Source organism: Lissotriton vulgaris, chromosome 5 (genome assembly GCF_964263255.1).
Source record: "Lissotriton vulgaris chromosome 5, aLisVul1.2, whole genome shotgun sequence".
Classification (NCBI taxonomy): domain Eukaryota; kingdom Metazoa; phylum Chordata; class Amphibia; order Caudata; family Salamandridae; genus Lissotriton; species Lissotriton vulgaris.
Genome location: NC_141693.1, coordinates 435,260,362 through 435,276,012, shown reverse-complemented (window position 1 = coordinate 435,276,012; position 15,651 = coordinate 435,260,362). Strand labels below are relative to the sequence as shown.

The window sequence follows — 15,651 nt, the reverse complement described above, 5'->3', positions numbered from 1 at the left end:
CCCTCTTACGCATATTTTTAGAAAGCAGGGAGGTTGGAGTGCTCCTCAAAGAACAAAGAGCAGCTAATATAGTTGTAATTCGCAAGTAAGGTAAACCACCAGAATACTGTGCTTTGTATAGGCCCATTTCCTTAGTGAATGCAGAAGTCAAAATATTAGCAAAACTCCTGGCCACACGATGGTTCAGGTCATTCGGACACTAGACCATCCAAACCACTTCAGTTTTATGCCGGGTAGAAGCACAGCGCTTCACTTGCGTCGACTTTAGGGCGGTCTAGGCTGAGCTGGGCAGCTCCGGGAAGATACCCTTATATTTTCCCTGGATGCGCGTATAGCCTTTGACACCATGGAATGGCTCTTTATTTATACAGTATTGGAGAGACAGGTTTTGACCTCTGTTTCCTTTCCTGGATCCGACTTCTATACTCTGATCCACTTGCCCAAGTAATGGTGAATGCAAGGCATGTCCGCATTGCTTCTGCTCCTGCGTGGCACGAGACAGGACTCTCCTCTCTCCCCCTTAATTTTCACTTTTGTACTGGAGCCGCTGGCGGCTTCCATAAGAAGTGGCTCTCTGATTAGAGGGATGGGATGGACCACAGTGTGGGAAGATAGAATCTCCTTCTATGCGGATTATGTTTTGCTTTATGTTGCTGACCCAGCCACCACTCATAACATAATTATGCACATATTTACGCTGTAAAGTAAATATTGCGTTTACACTATTAATTGGAACAAATCTCTGATCTATATACAGAACTGGCAGCACCAAATATGCCTGCCAAGTCTCAGGTAGTCACGGAGGGTTTCCGATTTTGGGAATCTTCATTACCTGGGACACACTGTTCTTTTACACATGCAACTTGGAACCGCCAATCACAAGGTTGTAGGCGGATGTTCAACACTGGAGGATATAGCCTTTATCTCTCCTAGGCAAGGCTGTCCTCTTCAAAATGATGGCCCTGCTCTGTTTTTTGTATGCCCTTCACAACACCCCTTATCCTGTCCCGTTATCCTAATTCCAGGCAATTGATAGCACAATACGTACCTTTCACTGTGATGGGGGCCCGCTCGAATAGCTCTGCAGAAACTTACACAAGGATGGTATGATGGTGAGATCGCTCTACCCGACATAAGAAAGTATTACTGGGCAACACAACTTATTGCTATTAATCATTGGGCCAGCTCCCGGAGGCAACTCCGCATGCAGGATGTATAGGGATAACATGCAACCTGGGAGTTATCTTAGAGCCATCTAGGAAAGACCACATACTGCACCCCTCCCCAGCCCTACGGCGATTACACTAGCCCTTTGGCACACTGCTTTACATGCTATGGGTTGGAAGGACATGTTTACACAGCCCACTTCAATGTGAGATACAGCGAAATTGGTCATCCTGGCTACACAGAGAGGCTTTGATAAATGGAACTTAATTGGCCGATCCAGGGTGGGTGATATGTGGAAGCAGGGGGATATACTTTCATTTACAGAGCTGCAAAGAGAGTACCAACTGGCACCCTCTGAGACCTATTGCGGTTTGCAATTCTCTCTTACTCTACAAAGTGTGGTGCCAAGGGGTGAAGACCTCACTGAATCCTCCCCACTTGAGGATAGATTGCTAGATGATTATATGCCAAAAAAGGTGATCTTGCTTACATATAGTTAATTGCTGAATAACACTCCTGATTCTTTGACCTGTTTTGCGAAAGAGTTGGGATGGAGACCTAGAGGATCTGGAGGACGATGAATGGTCGCAGGCTCTACCATCCTCTAGGGAGGTGGCCATATGTTCACGATTTCAACTAGTATAACTTAAAAACCTCCACCAAAGTTACTGCGCATGTACAACACTGGTTAAAATGGGTAAGGCAGAGAGCGCAATGTGTCCAAGAAAATGTGGACGGGAGGGCACGTGTTTCCACACAATATGGGAAAGGGTGTTTGCCTGTCTTTATAATGGTTGTGGAACTGACTTGGGACTGTCAGACACATGAAGCCTCCTAAATGTATGGCCGAAATCGACTTAACCCGTATGGATAGACTTTGGCTCACGTTGGATTTGATGGTGGCCAAGTGGAGGTCCAAATTCAGCCCAACCTTGAGGAACTGGAAGAGGCACATGGCTTGGTGCATGCTGTCCAAAAGGGTGCCTTATGAAGAATGGCGTTGTCCGAAAAAAGGGACTAAAGTATGGGGGAAGTGAAATGCATATCGGAGAGAGCTATGTACGCCTATTGTGGTTACAAATAATGATGCTTTGTAACAATGTTCGTCCGGATTTTGCCCCTGATCTGTGTTCTGTTGTTCGAACTATTGAGGGTCAAAGATTCCCCAAACTGCTGGGAATTTATAATCTTGTGTCTGCATCCTTACATTATGATCTGGGCTGTTTAATGTCAACGCAATTCTCTTTGTTCTATTTTTCGATAAACAGACTTTTTTTTAAGGATGGTGTCAGAACTTGTATATAATTTATTCATTCATTTACACATTCCTATCAGTGACGTAAGCACCAGATCCAGAGATGTCCATATTCTACATGCCACTCTTGCCTGAACTGTATATTTTCTTTGACCAACTGTGTAGTTTACCCTGCTGCATCTGTTTCTTGGAGTGTGAAAGATTCCATAATAATAATAATCCACATTTGTAAAGCGCGAACACTCACATGTAAGGGTCTCTAGGCGCTGGGGGCCGTCGGGAAGATTAAGCAAGCTATTGCCCAGAGTCACATGGTGCTGGGCTAACCTGCCGCCGGTGCCGGGGATCGAACTGTGATCCCCAGATTCCAGCGTCAGTTGCCCTGGCCGCGGCGACACACCTCTCCCCCTACCACTTGCTGCCTTATGTGAGGCAGGGGAGCTTGGTTTGCTACTGCCATGCTGACCTTTCCAAGTGGAAGAAAACGTTGTGCTGCTGCTGCCCCATTTGTACCCGTCCTGTGACAGGGTAAGCTTGCACTGCTGTTGCTCCAGCTGCACCTGTTCTCTGGAGGAGGAAAGTTTGTACTATTTGTGTATTAGGTGAACCTGTTCTTTGAAGAATAGCCAGGGTTTCCATTGTTGTTGCCCAATGTTATGAAAAAAAACAAAAACAATTTTGGATTCACTTGAATAACATGCCTTGTGAATGAGGGACTGTCTCACAGTATTTGGTGTGAAACACACAGAGTCCTGGGTAAGGTACCTGGTCCCTTAGGGCAATCTTTGAGCGACTAAACATGTTGATAGAAAAGCGATGCAGGGTCTTTCCTGGAGACACTAGTAAAAAAACATTTTAGCTTACCTGCACACAATTTTAATATCGGTCTGACAAAGAGAGAACTTAAATGCCAACATAAGGGACATAACCTCATCTAAACTAATGAACCTATAACTAGGCGACTCTACAGCCAGTGACAAATAGTACCCTTGAATGTTTCCCAGTTCTAAATTTGGAACCCAGCGATAAAGCATACCACAAAGATTGGTGAGGGCTCATCATCCTACATGAATTTATGCTAATTCCATAAGGGGTTTCGCTGTTTCGTCCGGGAGTTTTGTATTTATTATATGTTTACGTCTGGTTACAGAATGCATACAAAAGCTCTTTAACTCCTCTCACTCCCTCTTTAGTGTGTTAGCTGCATGTGTGGTACCTGTCCTACATGTGGGAAAGAATCATGCAAAGTTCGCTCCGTTATTCCCACAAATCCTCTACTTATTCTTTGTAATAGGGACAGTTGAGCTACTGCTGTGCAGGTTGTACCGCTACCATTTTGTGAAGCTCAGTATAAAACTTTACACAACACGAAACACTTGGCGCCTGATTCACAAAGGTAAACTTACGCTTTGTGTAAGTTTACGATTGTTTGCTGTTCACAAATGGATTTAAGAGTATAATGTTTTCGAGTGTGGAGTCTTCGCAAATAAAAATGCCTAACTTTTCTTGTTCAAATTGGACCTCACTACAGCAGAATTATTGTTCGCTAGAATTTTTACTGACTGTGTCATTGCACTTTTATTTCCCTTTAAGTAATGTTGCAAAGCAGCCTGCTGTGCAACATGTACAAAAACAGTAGGGGGATAGGGGAGTGAGGTCGGAGAGAGGGAGGAGGGTGGGAGGGGAAAAGCAATGAAGGGTGGGGGTGGTGGGGAAACCTGGGCGGGATGAAGGAGAGTTACTTAGGACATACAGTCAATAAGAGTAGATGTTCAAAAGTAACAAAAGAGTACCTACAGGAGCCTGCGGCCAGTGGAAGGACACTGGCCACAGGAAGTTGTACTTGGTCCATGCTCCCCAACATGGACACCCAGAGAAGCCGCAGGAACCTACTGAGACCCCTATTCATAAAAAAAGGAATCAGGACGTGCAGACAAGCAACTCTGGCTTGCTTCAGAGGCGACGAAGTGCAAATGGATTGCCGACTGGTAAAATACCTCGGAGCTGTAGAAAGCAGAATCAACACAAAGAAAGAACAAACGGACAAGGACAGCACACCCTCAATACTGTGAGTGCCAAAACATCAAGACAGCTCAGAGACTTAAACTGAATTAAAACACTGGCATACTATAACTAAAAGTTACGAACATTCAGGGTAAATGCCAGCCAGTCTTCCAAAAAGGAATAGGCACTGCAATACCTAACTTTGTATAGGAATGAGGGCCAGGACTGACAAAAGAAACCCTCTCCGTAGAAGGACACGAGCACCTAACGGCAGACGGACACTCCGCTCTTTTTAACTTTTTTTAAAAACTGCAATTTGTAACATAGCTTAAATCGAATAACTCCATCATCTATGCTGATACAAATATTTTTAATACTGTCCTTTTTTACTGCTGATGGTTTTTGTAATGGTTTTTATTAACTGTACAATAAAGTATTACTTACTTACTTACTTACCCAGGAGGAAGCTGAGGCGGTGAGGAGGTGCTGACCAATGGTAAGTAAAGAAACGTGAGTAACATGGGAGTCAACCAATGGTAAGTAAGGAATGAGCTCTAAGTCCCTTTTAAGGTTTTTTTTTCAGAACAATAGCTTTCGCAGACAGCACATGCACGCTGTAGGTGAAACCGAGCAACTTTGTTGCCAACCAGGAATGAACAATACTCAAAATTGTATGTGTACTGATACCTGGTTGATAAATGTCTCTTTTGTTGGTGTTCTAGGTGCCAGGACATACCGTGGATACGATACATTTCCTATGCTGCTTTAGAAGCAGTCGCACGTATTTTGTGTATATACCCCAGTTACTTTCAAATTAGTGTCCATGTTTTAGAGAACTTTCTTTTTTGCCAGCATCAGATTTGGATTCGTTCAGTCTTTAATTTTCTATACGGTGGCTGACAATTAAGAATTTCTTGCTCTTTGGTCGTTAAATAGCAGGCGAATTTTGGGAATGCTTTGCACTTAATTGTTTGTCAATTAATGATGCTGGTGCGGTCTTGTTGTATCAGGTGTTGTCTATTTGGGTTTAGTTTTCTGTTTTATGTAGTATTTTGTATCTTTCTACGGCATTTATTAAAGCACAATAAACCATGGAACATGGACACTTTTACATTCAGGAGTCAAGTCCTGTTCTCACTGACTATGCCCGCTTTAAAACAATTTCTCTATTCAATAGTTTATCTTTCTGTGTTCCCGTTTCCTTGTTTCTACGTCTGCGTTACACGATGAAAGTGGCTCATACCTCCTCGATGTTGTCCTACGTGTATCAGTTACCCTGCACCAGTGGGGCTTCCCCCACCTGTACTCGGAGATGCTGACATTGTTCAGCTTCGCTGGAGACAGCTGGTCCCACACGACTCGCTTTCGTTGCCATGGAAACTGCGGAGGCCGCCCGCATCAAAGCCGACTCGCTGATAGGCCGGGCGGAGTGTCGGTCACAGCCGGTGTCAGTGAGAGGAAAGGGGAGGAAGGCAGCGTCCGGGGACTCGGGAGACAAGAGAAGCTGGGAGAGAAAAGAGGGACGAGGGGGGGAGGAGACAGGAAAGAAGTGACATCGAGAGAGAAGCGATCTCTTGGGAGGCTCAGAGACACTGGATGAGGAGGGGCAGAAGCACCAGCGAGACACCTGAAGGGGAGGCGAGAAAACGGTGATGGGACTGGAAAGACAGGTGAGGAGAGTTGCGCACCCTTAGACCGCCCCTGCGGATATGCTCTACCGAGCTGCCCTTCTGTACGATTACACCTGCCCCTCACCCCCAAACATGCACACTACTGAAAGGGTACACACTTTCACACCCCCAGGGAGACATGGCATCCCTTCCTCCCGAGTCTGGAACACGCTTCCGGATACTGCGCCTTCATCAGAGAGTGGCTGTTTCAGCATCTGGCCCAGCATCAGATAGCCCCCTGTCCGGATAGTGACGCCCCCTCCCCGCCTCAGATGGTGACCTCTCCAAGATCTGCACACTGCTCGGACAGAGCTCTTTCAGTGGAGACTAGTGGGTGCATTCCGACGCTTAGTTGCCCAGGTTCGTGTTGACTCTCCCTTGGCGACCCCCACTCACCCTGACCGAATCAAGTTCAGAATAATTGAAGTTTCTAGTAAGTTCGCGGCGCCACTCTGCGCGAGCCTTTCACGAGAGCAGACGACGCTTCTCACTGGGCAAGAGGGGTTTCAGGGGAACGAAACTGACCAATACACGGGGCTGTTCCGATGGCCTCTCCGACCGATATGTGAGGCGAGTCGGTGTCACAAGTCCTGAGGAGAAGGCACGTTTCAACCATGGGCAATCGGCATATTAGCAGAACTCTTGAGTCAATGCCAGTCAAGTTTAATATGTGTATATCCTCTTGTTCGTAGCTTTGAGTTTATCATGGGAGAAAGAGAACAACTACACGCCCCATAGTCCACCATAAATATCCCGAAAGGATTAAATACTTACTTATGGATCAGGGAACACTTTAGAGCTCTGTGTGAGTGAAACTCTCTCTTGCCTGTTATCGTCTTTGCCATTCAGAACTTTGAAATGCGTGTGCATTCACGTTATTTTGTGTCCACTTTTTTTTTCATGTTGCAGTTTTAGTTGCAAGGCTACACATGGTGTTGGTTTGCGTACTTCCAGCCCTTTGTCTTGGTTTCTGGGGGTGACATTGACAATGAAGTCAGAGGTGGGAGAGTCATAAAGAGGGAGAGTCCTGCTACGGCCTGCCTGGCTTCTCTAAACGCCATAACAGCTGAGCCCTCGACATAATTTTTGTTTTTTGCTTCAAAATTGTCACTTAAATGTAATGAGACTCTCAAACATTCTAAAAGTGCATTTCTTTAACATATTGAAAACTGTTTACTTTATTTAAATAATTTGCTTTACTTCATCGCGTGGCATTTATCAGAAATGTTGGTTTCTAAGCATCAATTTGGAAACTTTCATACTCTACCAGCCCCCTGGCCTGACAACGGTGCTATTAGTGAACCAAAAGGAAAGTCTGTCATATGTCCTGTACATGTCGCTTAGGTTGTTTCTATAGAAGGAGCAACATTAAAGGTAATTGACAAATACGAGCGGATTTTGTACAGTGGTCATCTTAAACAGGTGTGTTTTTAGGTGCTCTCGATTGTGATGATAAAGGAAGTACAGTGACATAAGTGCCTATGCTCACACATTTGTTCATGCGGGGAAGCCGGAACTTAACACAGGCTTCCTTGTCTACTGTTATGCAAGTCACCCTGGAGATAGAGCGTAGGGGGGGCTTAGCGAGTGAGACAAGTGTATGAGGCAGAAGCCACTTAGCACACGAAGGCTTGGCTCGTTTTTGGCTCGAGGTTTCATGAGGACCTCGAGCTGAGCCAGAGCCATATATCTGGCTCGTGCTTTCAATGGTTCTCCCATCTCCAAATGAAATGCTGATGCCACCTAAACTACATCATGGTTTTGTTTTCCCATTTACAATGTCCTGCTTGTATTTGCTAACCCTACTCCTGAAAACCTTAAAGTGGCCTGTGGTGGTATTGGCATGTCCTACAAATCTAGCCCTCCCAAAATTTAGCGACCGAAATATGTTACGTATAAATGCCTCATGGTTGCCCCTTGTCGGCGTAAACATTTCCTTATAAACACAGGATGTAGTAGTATTAGGGTAATGCAGCACAGAGCTTTTTACAGGTGTTCTCTTTCGGGAAGGCCCCGTAGCACTCTGGTAAATGTAGTCCTTGCTTCTTTCATTGCATCTGTATGTCTTTTTCCATGTGTAGCTTCACAAAAGGCTGAGCTCCTCTTATGTATAAACCTTTGGGTATAAGGGCCAGTTCCATGGGCCAGTTGTTTCGCAGCTGAAATTTCCAGATGCAGGAACACTGGCCTGATATTTCTGAATGGGTTTCTGCACGGTATACAATATTCCCATACCCTTAGTAATGGCCTGAGAGTACGGGCACCGCCCAGGCACCCACCGCCATCCTTCAACAAGAAAGACCAATAGAAGGCTCTCAACTGCTGGAAGAGGAAAGCTGAAAAGTCCCTGGAACATGGATAACCAATCAGAAAAGGGCCTTGTATTATTGGATCTGTGTTGTTATGCTCCATTCCAGCGGCCCTGTCTTATCAACCAGGCTGCATGGTTGTTCTTACCAGCCAGAATCGCCGAATCGGTACTTCCACAACTTCTGCACACTTCCCCGGAGGGCAAACATGAAATCCACTAACTTTCCATAAATTAGTGATATATACCAAGAGCTATATAAATGCAAAACCATCACTCCACTATCCATTTTCAATCCAAATAACAGACTCACAGGTCCACCACTCACATGAATTTCATATTTCCCTATACTAACTCACCACTAATCCTTTTGGGGCTCTGGAGTAGCGCGCTACTCGCCGAAATGCGTTTCGACGCCTGGTCAGGGGTAGGAAGCGCTATATAAATGGAAGTATAATTACAATAAACAACAGTGAAACATTGTAAAGGAGACAAACAGGAAGTGTTTCTTTTCTGTAGGTTCATTTTAAAAGGTATTTATATCCCCGTTTCTTATTAAGATCAGATATTTTTCAGTGGTGCGGTGCTAACATTAACCATGCACTGAACTTTAGAAGCCACTGTTATGTTTTTTTTTAGGACGACAACAGTGCCAAGGTCAGTCTCCACCCGATCAGTGCAGTCCATTACAGTGTCCACATCTGCTACACAACAGTATCGAGTTATTTGTATCTCTACCTAGAATAAATACGGTGCTTCCGGTTTTCTGCGTACAACATCCTATGCAGCCCAATCACTGTAGCGTATGATGAATGAATCGCACTAAATACAAACCTTGCTTTCGGTGGCGGGTCGGCAGCACAGGGCTGATGACACTGACAAGATAATGACATCTCGACTCTGGCTTGATAACTTAGAAACAGACACGATGCAGTCTCCCTGGGAGGTATCTGATTCCCTCTGTGGCGAGGTGAACAGAGTACCCCACGAAAGCTGTACGTTTAATTTATCCCAAACAGCTGTGAATGCGGTTAGAACAATGGGTCGAAATGTGTTTTCCAGGGGTTGTCACGTGCGCAGATACTGCCTTTAACGGGCCCTGTGGGGCTAACCTCAATTAATTGGACAGATCTGACTCTCGTCCGCCCCCTCCTTCTCCTACCTTCCATTGGCAGGTCCCGGCCTGTCAGATTCCCGCCCCTCCCCCACCCCCTTTGAGTTTAGAGCGCCTCATTATGCAGGAGCTGCGCCTCTCGCCCCGTTATGATGTCTTGGGGCCTAAAACCATCATTAAAACGCGGCACATCGCAAGTTGCGTTTTTTAAATTCTTATTTTTTTTAATCCTTTTTACGGTTTGTGGCATATTTAATTTTACATTTCATGTCATTTTATTAACCTATGTCTTGTTCCCCCCCACCCCCCCTTCCTCCAAGTAATGAACCTAATTTTGAAAGGCGATTTAATTACGAGGACTCTGAACACACAGACAGGATCGATAGGTGAAAAGCAGACAAGGGGGTGGCCTTGCCAGATCCCCGGCCGGGAGGGGTTTGAGGCGCAGAGCGACACCAGAGCCCTGCGTTTCTTACTTCCATGAGTGTGTAGTTCATCCAATGCAGACATTTTCTTCGTATTCTGGGATCTGGAGTTCTGGTAGTATGGGTTCGTCAGGACTACAATTTCTCCCATCATGCAACGGAAAATACCTGGACTTGATGAGCTATTCCTCCATGTAATCTGAGAGCCCGGGTCCTAACCTGAAATGTAAAGGTTCCGTGCATTTTGAAGAGGCGCCACATATTCATATGCAAAAGCACAGTACCGCACACAGCTTTCCAAGGGAATACGTAATACTCTAAACAGTAATTATGAAACCAGAAAAAAAACGCCCTAAACAATGTCTTTCTGTGCTCCTTTCTGATGGGAAAACACCATGGAATGCAGTGGTTCATTTGCCCTCAAACCTTAATTCCAGGACCCTGTTTCCGCATTGCAGAGATTGACAAAGCCAATCGGTTGACATTTACAGCGAGCAAAGCTGTTCCCAAGTTCGAGTGAGCTTTCCTCCCCATGTCGGGTAGCAGCAGTGTATGTAAGCTTCAGAAAATAAGACTAAATGGGAAACTTAGTTCAGCTCATGGAGAAAACAGCAGCGTAGTGCATCCATTGGTGCAGCAGGTACAGTGGCACCGGGGCACAGAGGCTTGAGTGGCCCACTGATCCCTGATTATTGCTGTACTTCATAATTCAAACACCTGGGGAGAGAGGGGGGTCAGTTCCTTTATTGCATTAAGCCCCATAAGTCACTGGTTGGAACAAACGAGTCCTGTCCAACATATTTATAACTTATTTTCATTTAAAGCTTCATACACCAGTTAATTCTGGCAGTTATTTGCATTTAAAGCATTGTGTTCATCCTTGCCATAAATTCAAATTTAAATTCATATACATTATCCACCCGTGTATCAGCATTGCAACATTACAGACACACAATCGCACTTTATAGTTCCAACGATGTTACATGTATACCTTTATGCCAACCTTTATATAAAATCATAATGTTTAACCTTGCCATAAATACATATTTAAATTCATAATCAATATCTTGCCGTGGATCGGCGTGGCATTATTATAAACAGTAAATCACACTAAATGGTGCCTACTAAGGACTGACATCCGTGGCAATCACAACCGTCACTGTAATATGGTACAATTATTGTCTTGAATGATTTTACTGCCTCTGTCCATTGAAATACGCATTTAGAACTTTATTCATTTGTTGTCCAATCCTGCCGTGTATCGGCTTAACATTTAACCTATATTGCGTACCTGTCCAATGTAATTACTTAATTCATCAAACAGAAAAATCTGCATGCACATATTTACAATTTGTTATGCTTGTTTGTGATGACTATCCAGCTTGCCTCATAAATGTAGCCATTTTATATCAATATTAACTAAAGATACCACATTGTTCATAGTCATCCATGTTCAGTTTTCTCGGTGTATTGCAAGCTTTTCCCCACTATTCATCCCTTTTTGAAGTTTTCGTTTAGAGGTCAATGATATATCTTGATTCTAACCTCCGGAGTTTGGTAATCCTATCTCCCTCTCTTACATTTGGTGGTACGAAATCTATGCCAAAGTATTGCAGCAGATCCCCATTGCTCTGGTGTTTATCAGCAAAATGTCTGGCAACTGGGTATGCAGCAATTTTTTTTTTACCATAGCACGTATGTGTTCCAGTATCTGAACTTTGGTTGGGTGAATCGTGCTTCCTGTATACCTGAGTCCACAGGTACATAACAGGCAATAAACTGCATGGGTGGTGTTGCAGGTAAGGAATTTGTTTGTTTTTACGTTTTTTTAAACCTGGTATTTCATAAGACCATGTTCTCTTACTGCTAGTACAAGCTTTACATTTCCCACATGGGGAAAACACCCTTAATTTCTTTGAGGGTTCCCTTAATGCTTGATTTCTTTTTCTAATTTTTAAAGTTTATTTCCTAACTGTAACCTTTGTCAGTGAGTGCATGACTGTCTCAGTGGGTGTGTGAGTGAGTGCATAACTGTCTCAGTGGGTGTGTGTGTGAGTGAATGCATGAGTGTCTCAATCGGTGTGTGAGTGTCTGAGCGGGCCTGAGAGTGTCTGCATAAGTGTCTCACTGGGTGGATTAGTGTCTGAGTGGGTCTGTGAGTGAGTGTGTGTGACAGTGTCTGAGTGGTTTTGCAAGTGCCTCTATGTGTGTGTGACTCAGTCTGTGAGTTTGTGCATGAGTGTCTGAATAGGTCTGTGAGTGGTTGTGAGAGAGTATGAGTGGGTCTGTAAGTAGGTGCATGAGTGTCTGAGTGGGTCTGTTAGTGCATGTAAGAGTGTCTCAGTAGGTCTGTGACTGGGTGTGTGAATGGGTCTGCGGTGTGTGAGCATCTGTGTGTGAGTGGGGGTCTGGGTGTCTGTGTGGGTGTGTCAGTAGCTGGGCCACAGCACAACTACACCTGCCCCTTTATCTAAAAAAAGTTTACAGTTTTGCACAAAATATCTAACCAAGTGGAGTACTTTCTACTGGTTAATTACTAAGTGTTACCTTCTTGGGTAAATGGCCAGTGCGTATTTTGCATTACACCTGCTTAATGGAGCAAGAGGAACTGTCACCAGTGACCTTGTGTGTGTTTTGGCAAGGGGATTGTCCTTGTGCGTCTTTATCAGGGCCACTTGAATTATGCGGCAGTGGAGGGCCAAATTAAGCTGCACTGTAGATTAAATCATGTGGCAAGAAAAGGCAAATCATGCACCATAATGCAGCACATTTTGTAATAGTATTACTTCATTATTTTTTTCATTTTCAAACTTGACAATATTGTGCATTGGGTGCACTTCATTAGTACCAGTTTAAAACACAAATATAGCAATAAGCAACAAAAATGTAACTAGTCAGTGTTAGTCTCTAGTTGGCAGAAGTATGCACCTCGTCCAAGTAGGCATCTTTCTTTCTAGTCAGGATAAGGGAGTTGCATGTCTAAAATGTCCCCTGCTCACTCCTTTGGTAGCTTGACATGAGCAGTCAGTCTTATCTCTGAAGCAATGTGTGAAGCATTTGCACATAACGCATAGAAATACAGTGAAAACACTATAAAAGGACACCACACCAGTTTTAGAAAAATAGACAATATTAATCTTTGTAAAACAAGACCAAAACAATACAAATTCAACATACAGTAATAAAGTTATGAATTTTTCTGGAATAAACTTAAGACAGTACTTGAAGTCATTAGCTCCATCCACAATCATGGCATCGTGAACAAACCAATGCAACAGTTCAGTCTGACCACAAGGTCGTGGGCCAGCTACTGTGTCGGCAAGATCCGCAAACAGCACCTTGGAAATGCAGGGTGTTGTGGACCTTGCGATGAGCTCCAAACAGCAGGCGTCTGTTCCAGAGGTCGGATGCCGGAGTCGTCGGGCCCTTGAATTCACACGCATTGCAGATCGTACTCTGTGAAGTTGAAGTCTGGCGCTCTGGCGTGGATGTCATTGGAGCTGCGATGCGAAGTGGGACGATGCAACATGTGGTACCCACAAGTCATGGTGTAGGCAGCAGCTTGGTGACTGCATCCGGTGTTGTCGGTGAGACCAGGGCTGCGGTGTTAAGTGGGGTGATGCGACTTGCGGTGTCCACAGGTCACAGTGCAGCAGGATCGTCATCATTGCTGAAGTGCTGTTGTTGATTGACCCAAGGCTGTGATGCGTAGCGGGGCGATGCTTCGTGCAGTGCTCCCAGGTCGTGGTGCAACCAATAGCATCAGTTGATAAGGCAGGAGTTGATTAGAACCAGCATCGGTGGACTGGGGGTTGTAGTGTGGTACGGGGCGATGCTTCCTTTACCTCACAAGTGGTGTCCACAGGTCAAGGTGCACAGAGCGCATCCATGTCAGTGTGGAGTGGCGGCGTCAGTGATACAAGGGTGGCAATGTGAGGCAATGCGAAGTACGGTGTCCGCAGTTCATGGTGCAAGCAGCGGCTCAGTAATGGCATTGGACGACGATGTCGGTGAGACCAGGTTTGCAATGCGAAGTGGGGCAATGCTCTCTATGGTGCCTTCAGGTCAAGGAGCCAGCAGCATCATTGGTGACAGCTGCAAAGTGGTTTTTCTTCTGTTCCACCACAAAACATGCACTTCCTAGTGCTGTTGGCAGATGAACTTGAAGTCTTTGATGCTCCTGAGACTTCCAACAGAAGGCAAGCTTTATTTCAAGCCTTTGGAGAAACTCGGGCAATGCCTTGTAGAAATTCAGTCCAGCCCTTTCACTGCCCACGACGGAAGCAGCAACTGCAGGCCAACCCAACAAAACAACAGACAGCAAAGGGGTAGTACACCTCCTGGCAGCTCTTCCAGCTCTTCTTCCTGGCAGGTCCTTTAGTCCAAACAACTTCTAAAGTGCTGGGTTCAGGGCCCTAGTATTTATACGACTTTTCCCTTTTGAAGTCTTTTGGCAGAAAGTCACTTGGCTCAGTAAGAAACAGTTATGTCCGCCCTGGTCCAGCTTACCGTACGAAGGTAGAGACTGCATTGTGGAAGACAGCCTATTCAGGTGCTATTGACAACTCCTTCCACCACTATAGGCCAGGATGACTCATTAGCATATGCAGGACACACCTCTGCTCCCTTTGTGCGTGTGTCTGGAGTTAATGCATACACCAGCCCCTGTCAGTCTAAAACCAGACGGTGAATCCACAAACGGGCAAAGCCACTCAGGATGGTTAAGTAAGAAAATGCCCACTTCCTAAAAGTGGCATGTTCACATAATTTAAAACCCACCTTTACTAAAAGGTGTGTTCTGAACTTCTGAGTTTAGAGAGCCTAAACTCCAAGTCTCTAGCTGTTCCCAACTGAAAGTTACACTTGTAAAATGTTACAAGACAACTCCAGTGTTGGCGTAGGCAAATGGGTGCACTTGCCAGATAGACATGACAGTTAAGACTATGCACAGACACTGCCTGCAGTGGCAGTTCTGAGACACCTTTGAAAGGCTACTTGTGTGTGTGGCACAATCAGTGCCTCAGGTCCACTAGTATCATCTGACTTACAGCCCGGGCACACACTGTGCACTGTAATGGGGACTTACCAGTAAATAAAATATGCCAATCATAATACAATTTACAGTAGGATCACTTGCACTTTAACACTGAATAGCAGTGAGAAAGTGCGCAGACACACTAAACCAACAAAAACGAAGTCCAGCATACCATCTAAAACAGGAGGACAGAAAGCAAAAAGACAGTATAAACACGCCAAAAGATGCCAAGTTTAACATTTAATTGCATGTATAGTAACTTTTTCTTAACCATTTGAGCTAGAAACCACATTTGTTTTGTTAAAATATGAAGATTATGCGGCAGACAGCGAATTATGTGGCAAATATATAACTATGCAAAAATCACTGCAGTCGCACAATTGCATAATTCCAGTGGCCCTGGTCTTTATCCAATATTCAATGAGGGAAGGGGGCCGCGCAGTCACCCACCCCAGGCCATTCAGACCTCCTCACTTGGCCAATTTCAGCCCTACTGACCCAATCCCCAGGGCCCAGCCTTCAAATGCTGCGTGCCTTGGAGCCCACCGAGAGCACACAGTTGCGATGGTTGGATGAGGGGAGCCTGAATGCGCCCAAACTCCCTGCTGGCACCCTGCCTCTGGCGGGAGCCACCATTGTTCTTACACACAGGGAGCTGCTAAACATGCAGCTC

At 45.1% G+C, this 15,651-nt stretch overlaps 1 protein-coding gene across 1 annotated transcript in view; it reads left to right on the top strand.

Moving 5' to 3' along the window:
* Positions 1-5,870: 5,870 nt before the first annotated feature.
* The window catches only part of RASSF4 (Ras association domain family member 4), a 568,816-nt gene continuing 559,035 nt past the window's right edge, over positions 5,871-15,651 (top strand). Inside the window, exon 1 of the mRNA XM_086921856.1 lies at positions 5,871-6,096. The gene's annotated coding sequence lies outside the window, so the exon portion shown is untranslated. The remainder of the gene's footprint in view (positions 6,097-15,651) is intronic.